The sequence below is a fragment of the Sinocyclocheilus anshuiensis genome, unplaced genomic scaffold, assembly GCF_001515605.1.
Source record: "Sinocyclocheilus anshuiensis isolate Anshui unplaced genomic scaffold, SAMN03320099.WGS_v1.1 scaffold1341, whole genome shotgun sequence".
Classification (NCBI taxonomy): domain Eukaryota; kingdom Metazoa; phylum Chordata; class Actinopteri; order Cypriniformes; family Cyprinidae; genus Sinocyclocheilus; species Sinocyclocheilus anshuiensis.
The window spans coordinates 1,036,299-1,042,492 of record NW_015553274.1 but is presented as its reverse complement, the minus strand read 5'-3'; the positions used below and the strand labels follow the sequence as shown (position 1 = coordinate 1,042,492).

The 6,194-nt window shown below is 40.5% G+C and overlaps 1 long non-coding RNA gene across 1 annotated transcript in view; it reads left to right on the top strand.

Moving 5' to 3' along the window:
• LOC107668204 (uncharacterized) overlaps nt 1-1,936 on the top strand; it is a 4,323-nt gene extending 2,387 nt beyond the window's left edge. The window contains exon 3 of the long non-coding RNA XR_001631871.1: nt 1,850-1,936. This is a non-coding gene — a long non-coding RNA (uncharacterized LOC107668204). The remainder of the gene's footprint in view (nt 1-1,849) is intronic.
• Nucleotides 1,937-6,194: the final 4,258 nt, after the last annotated feature.

The following is a 6,194-nucleotide window of genomic DNA, read 5'->3' as shown; positions in this document are numbered from 1 at the left end:
ACAAGAGACCAAAAAATGCAGATGAGTTGAAGGCCACTGTCAAAGAAACCTGGTCTTCCATACCACCTCAGCAGTGCCACAAACTGATCACCTCCATGCCATGCCGAATTGAGGCAGTAATTAAAGCAAAAGGAGCCCCTACCAAGTATTGAGTACATGTACAGGAAATGAACATACTTTCCAGAAGGCCAACAATTCACTAAAAATGTTTTTTTTATCGGTCTTATGAAGTATTCTAATTTGTTGAGATAGTGAATTGGTGGGGTTTTGTTAAATGTGAGCCCAAATCATCACAATTAAAAGAACCAAAGACTTAAACTACTTCAGTCTGTGTGCATTGAATTTATTTAATACACGAGTTTCACAATTTGAGTTGAATTACTGAAATAAATGAACTTTTCCACGACATTCTAATTTATTGAGATGCACCTGTATATCATTCTTGAATGATATGGGGGAATTCCTTCATAATATTTTATAGATTTTTTTTTGCGTTTGTGTAAAATGTTATTGTTAATGAGACTGAACAGTTTCCACAGATCTTTCTTTCTTTCTTTTTACATAATGTCAATGGAAATCTAAAAGCAAAATATATAATATGTCTTTCACAGTCATCATTACCTGAAACTCCTTTGGATCCGCAATGTTCCTGACCAGGAAGTCTGTAATTGTTGTTCCTTAAATTCTTATTAGCAAAACTGCACACAGCTTTCTTTCTCTTTTTTTTTTAATGTCTGCCAGTGAAAACTATTCGTGGAAGTCATCCCTGTCTGTAGCAATGTTTCTGATGGAGCCCAGACCAGAGGAAATGCCAGGCGTTCCCAGATAAGCTAGCTTTCCTCCATTCTGGAATAAAGCACACTGCAGACCGGCCACATTCTCCCAGGGATCAAATAAAACCCACCCAGAGAAGTCCTCTCTTTGCCGCCATTCAGAAATATTAAGACTCTAGAATAGTATTTGAGCCATTTTCCAGCAAAATCCACATAACATGCTTTCTGAATGTCTGCTTTCACAATAGTAGCCATCCTACTGCCAAAAGTGACACTTTGATACTTGGAATTTTGAGGATCATAATAAATGAAGAAAAATGTAGCTTTTATTTAAACTTGCTGTCAAACCAACAAGCAAAAAATAGCTCCAAAGTTTAGATTTTGTTTACAGTTTTTTTTTAAAGATATTCCTTTACACACCATTAAAGGTTAAGGTAGATGATCCAATTAAACTTTTAATTTTGCTATAAAGACAGGAAAACTTGTAAAAATCTGGACCTGGGAACTAATGGGCCCTTAATTTACAGCAGACAGCAAAACCATTTGCCTTACTGATGCAAAGAGGCACTGGTCCAAACTCTTTTGGCCCAAGCAATTATGTTCAATAAGACTGAGGCGGAAGTATGGCTCTATTAAATGTGCTTTTAGCATATTATATGCTGTCCTGAAGATATTTGTGACATTTAAGTTTCTAATACTTGCTTTGCCATTAATGTACGCTGCAGTAATTTCTCCACAGAAAGCTGCTGAGCAGAATAGGTTTGCGTTAATATATTACTGTGTTGGTAAATGGAGTACAGTATGTTCTTCGCTCTCTGCTTTATATTAATAAACCAAATAATCATGGGGACTGTACAGTACACAGAATGTGGCTTGGAGTGTTGTCCTGGTTTTAGTAAAACATTGAGCTGCGTTTACTGATTAAAGGTCAGCCTGGCATGAACCTGTAATATGGGTGCAGATTATTTATTTACATGAGGATCTAAATATTTCCTTACTAGTCTTACATTCTGTCTATATAAATACTACCTAGAAAGAGACTTGCGTTCTCCATTATTCTGTTTTCTCTTTGATAGATGATCATTGGAAGCCTGAAACAACTAGCAAGTTGGCAGAGTGAGAAACCTGGATGGTATAAATCAGCAGGGAGGCCACAGGCTCCAGGAAGGTGAAACAACATTTAAAATGTCTGATGTACCACTTATTTTTCCACTTTAAGCTATCAAATGTAACATTTTGAGTACACAAAGTGCAAGAAAAGCTACTGGTTTAGTGTGGTTGACCAAGAAGCAACGTATCACAATCTTCTTTTCTGGTGTTCGATAACAGTCAAGTCAAGTCAAGTCTGTGCTTTCTTGGCCAGTGCTGCGGTGTTGTCAGCCCAGGAGCGATCCTCTGTGACATTTTTGCAGGAGAGTGTTTATAGTCTTATATGTTGGAACTAAGTTTATGCCAAACTACACACCCTCTTGCAGTGTGGTTACTACCAGAGAGTACAACCGAAACTGCCCATTCAGCAAGGTTGTACGGAGGGTCAGCAAGAAGCATGACGGAAGCTTTACTAAATAAAGGGGAAATTTGTGGCCGATGTGAGGTCCTCCTGCTTAAATCAGCTAGTTATATGGAATCGTAAGGGCTATAATCGTGGTCACCTAAATACGACCCTTAGATTAAGGAATGGAACGGTTTAGCCTTGCTTCATGGCAAAGAGAGTAAAAAATAGCATGCTGAAGAACAAGATGAAATAATGTCTGGCTGTAATTAACCCATGTTTGACTCAGATATTTTGCTCCAAGTATTCCTTTTCTATAGTTACAACAGTGGTGCTAATCACTGGTTGAGAAACCCAACCATTTTAATTTAGAATATGCTATTATTTCCAAAATAAACCAGTGAAAAACTGTAATGCCTCAAACATATGGGATTTTTTGGATGAACATGACTTTTTGAAACTTGCATGGCAACATGCTATGTTAACCAAAGAAAAATCTTTTTTGCTAAGTTTTCCTCTCCTTAGATTTTAAATTAAACATATCTGAAAAGACAGATTAAAATGATAATTGTAAATATACATTTATAATTGTAAACAAAAGTGTAAATATATATATATATAAAATAAAAAATACAAATATATATATTTTTTGTTATAAATAAAACTAATTAAAAAATTAATAAAGCAAAAAGGCTATTAAATATTTTGTCTTTTCTATATGTTTATAAATGCAAACAATTTAATTGAAAGAACTCTTAAGAAGATATGGAAAATATTGTTTCTTTTATATATTTCTTTCAATTGAATTCTCAAGTAGCACTCACGTTTCCTCTACATTTCCTCTTGGTAGAATTTCATGGCCTTTGTGGCATTAAAAACCTTTAATTGGATGATCCACAGGTTAATTAGTCTCGTTCATCAGCCGTCAAATCAGTTATTTTTGTATTCACACAATATTCGTCGGACTGAGGTCCCCTGGGAAGAGTTGAGCCCCGCCTCACTCCAGGCTACTCCCTATAGCATTGAGATTGGACACAATTGATTTGGCTCCCAAAAGGCTTGGTTGCCAAGATTCAAAATGAGGAATGTTTTTGGAACAATTAACATATAGAGGCTGATTTTCAATTGCATGCCAAGGTGGATGGTATAGAGAGCTTAAGAGTTTCTGTTGGCCATTTCAAAAACTTCCAAGAGCAAAACAAAGAAGCCGCTTTCCTAGTCATGTAATGCATCAGATATTTCTTGAAATGTCTATCTAGATATTTCTAGAATTAGGCTTTACATAGTCTTCATGATGCAAAAATCACACTCATAGGGCCAGGCCGTTCACACAGAACACCTTTTTGCGGTTAAAAACCCAAGACGTAGGGTAGTGGAATGAAAAAAAGGTCTAGAGACTTGAGTGACACATTTTAAAGATGCCATGTCGTGTGAGAGCTGCAAAAGACACAAGCTCAAAGATCAAATGTCGGTCTAGCACATTTACATAGAAGAAAGAAAAAATATGGTTCCCCTTCAGGAACTCGAGCTGCGTCGAAATGCTACGGGAACGCCTCCAGCGTGACCACGCTCTGAATCACACGTGTAATCAGTCCAATGGATGGACGAGACGTCACGGGCGGGGTGACGTAGCGACCAGGAAGTATAAAAGCACGTGCGGTGAAACCGGCGTCAGCTTTCTGTCATTCAGCAAGCGCTCTGTGTGTGTCAGTCTTATTTGGTGTTGTCTGTCCATTATCATTCTTTATTTTACCAATACGAGTGTAGACAAACATACGGCGAGAGCTGGTAGTATATCAGGCTGTGTGTTCTTCCCTGCCCGCGCTACATTTCGGGTGGGGATACACACAGTTTGTGTGCTGTCTGCTAAAAGTGGGAGCAAAACACGCAGAGTCAGCTGACTGCCCGTATTGAGAGCGTTTGTCACTGCGTATGCTTGCTCTCCGAGGGCTCTCTTTGAGAAGGGAGTCTTCACCGCGTTTCTCGCGGCGCCGGCCCCGCTTTCGCCGAGGCGGAGCGGCGGCTGTGCTTGTGGGGTTCGCATATGGATCCGGTGGAGGGACTGTAGACGGGCGAGTCCCTATCTTTTTCCTTAACCACGAGATCCTGCGCCCGCTCTCGGGGTTCGGAAGCCCGCGCTGCGGTTCTTTCCCCCCGGTGAGAGGGCTCGATGCTCCACCTGTCTTCCTCCGAGGAGGTTGATGAGGGGGTCGATGAGATCGCCAGTTGCACAAACATCATTACACAAGCATATTATGCCTAATATTATAATGAGCAGCTTTACTGTGGAGCGGAGCTGTTGTACAGTCGCACAAGCAATATGTCAATACGATTATAAAAAGAAAAGACTCGCGCAGTCAGCTCTCGGAAATAAGGGACTGATTGTGCTTCTCCCCGCTGAAAGCTCCGCTCCCGCCGGGCACGCTCCAAGGAGTGTGTCCGTGCTTGCGAGCTCGCCGTTCGGTCCCGCTATTGCCGAGGCATTCATTTTCAGTTTTTGATGTGAATCTTATCACACCAGACCATGTTTACTCGCAGTGGCGGCTCCTGCCAATTCTCTCAGGGGGCAAATGTTCGCACACTCTAAAAAATGCTGGGTTAAATACAACGTTCCCGTAGCGTTTGACGCAGCTCGAGTTCCTGAAGGGGAACGTCTCCAGGTTACGTATGTAACCATGGTTCCCCGAAGGGAACGAGACGCTGCGTCTCAGGGCCATACTTTCGGCATCCCTGCCAGCGCTTGCTTCACTCCTGAAGCTGACGCCGGTTTCACCGCACGTGCTTTTATACTTCCTGGTCGCTACGTCACCCTGCCCGTGACATCTCGCCCATCCATTGGACTGATTACACATGTGATTCAGAGCGTGGTCACGCTGGAGGCATTCCCGTAGCGTTTCGACGCAGCGTCTCGTTCCCTTCGGGGAACCATGGTTACATACGTAACCTGGAGACGTTGTGTATGATGTAGCTCATAATCTTATATTGCACAATACTCAACTTTTTTTTTCTTTTGTGGATCTCTGATAGAACAGTCTCTTAATCTCCAGGAGATTTGAAGATTTGTGTAATTGCTCAGTTTTGACATAATAAATGGCTGCAACCTTTAGCTAAGATGTAAGTTAACCAGTCTATACAGTCTGTTCGATCGGATTTTCCTGTTGCCACTTAAGCTTCCTGTTACAATAAGCTCTCAGTTCCAACAGAAAGTATTTCTAATTCTTAATAAGGAGATATGAGTGGTCGACTCCCAATCACCTCAACATTAATCCCTGTAAAAAATATATAAGCCACTTTGTCAGGCCCATAGCATGATGTGACTCTCTGGCCTCGGCTTATTATCTTGTCATAGATTAATGCAATAATTATATTTTAACTGATTTAAATACTTAAATGTTAAATGTATTTTTTAACTGTGTTATTGTGCTTAGAACGGCAAAATGTGACTCTCTGGCTTTACTGTTGAAGTGGTTCGGTGGTGTTGGCTCACTTTCTAACCAGACTGTCATTACACCAATCGTCCAGGGCATTGAGGGCTTCCCTTGAAGGCTTGCATGCGCATTTGAGTATAAATAAGTGTGAAGGCTAGAGGAAGAAACCCTGACAGAGGCCACACTGTGTTTAGCTGAACTGGAGCTTTCAAGCATTCTGCCTGTTTTTGTCATTTCCTTTCCCCTTTAATTGGGAACCTCCTTCATGTTTTGTTACTAATTTCATCTGCTCCCTTTGGGAACCAGTAATAATAATTCCATTCCAAATTAGCTCTCAGACTGTGTATTAGTTGCACGTGTCATTTTGTGAATGTGTCTTATGTCATTCTGCTGGACTTTATGATGTAATTATTTCATTTTAACTGTCATATCCTGCTTTGTTGCTGCCAGAACTATTAGCAGAAACATTTAAACATTAAATCCCGTTGTTTAAAGACAATT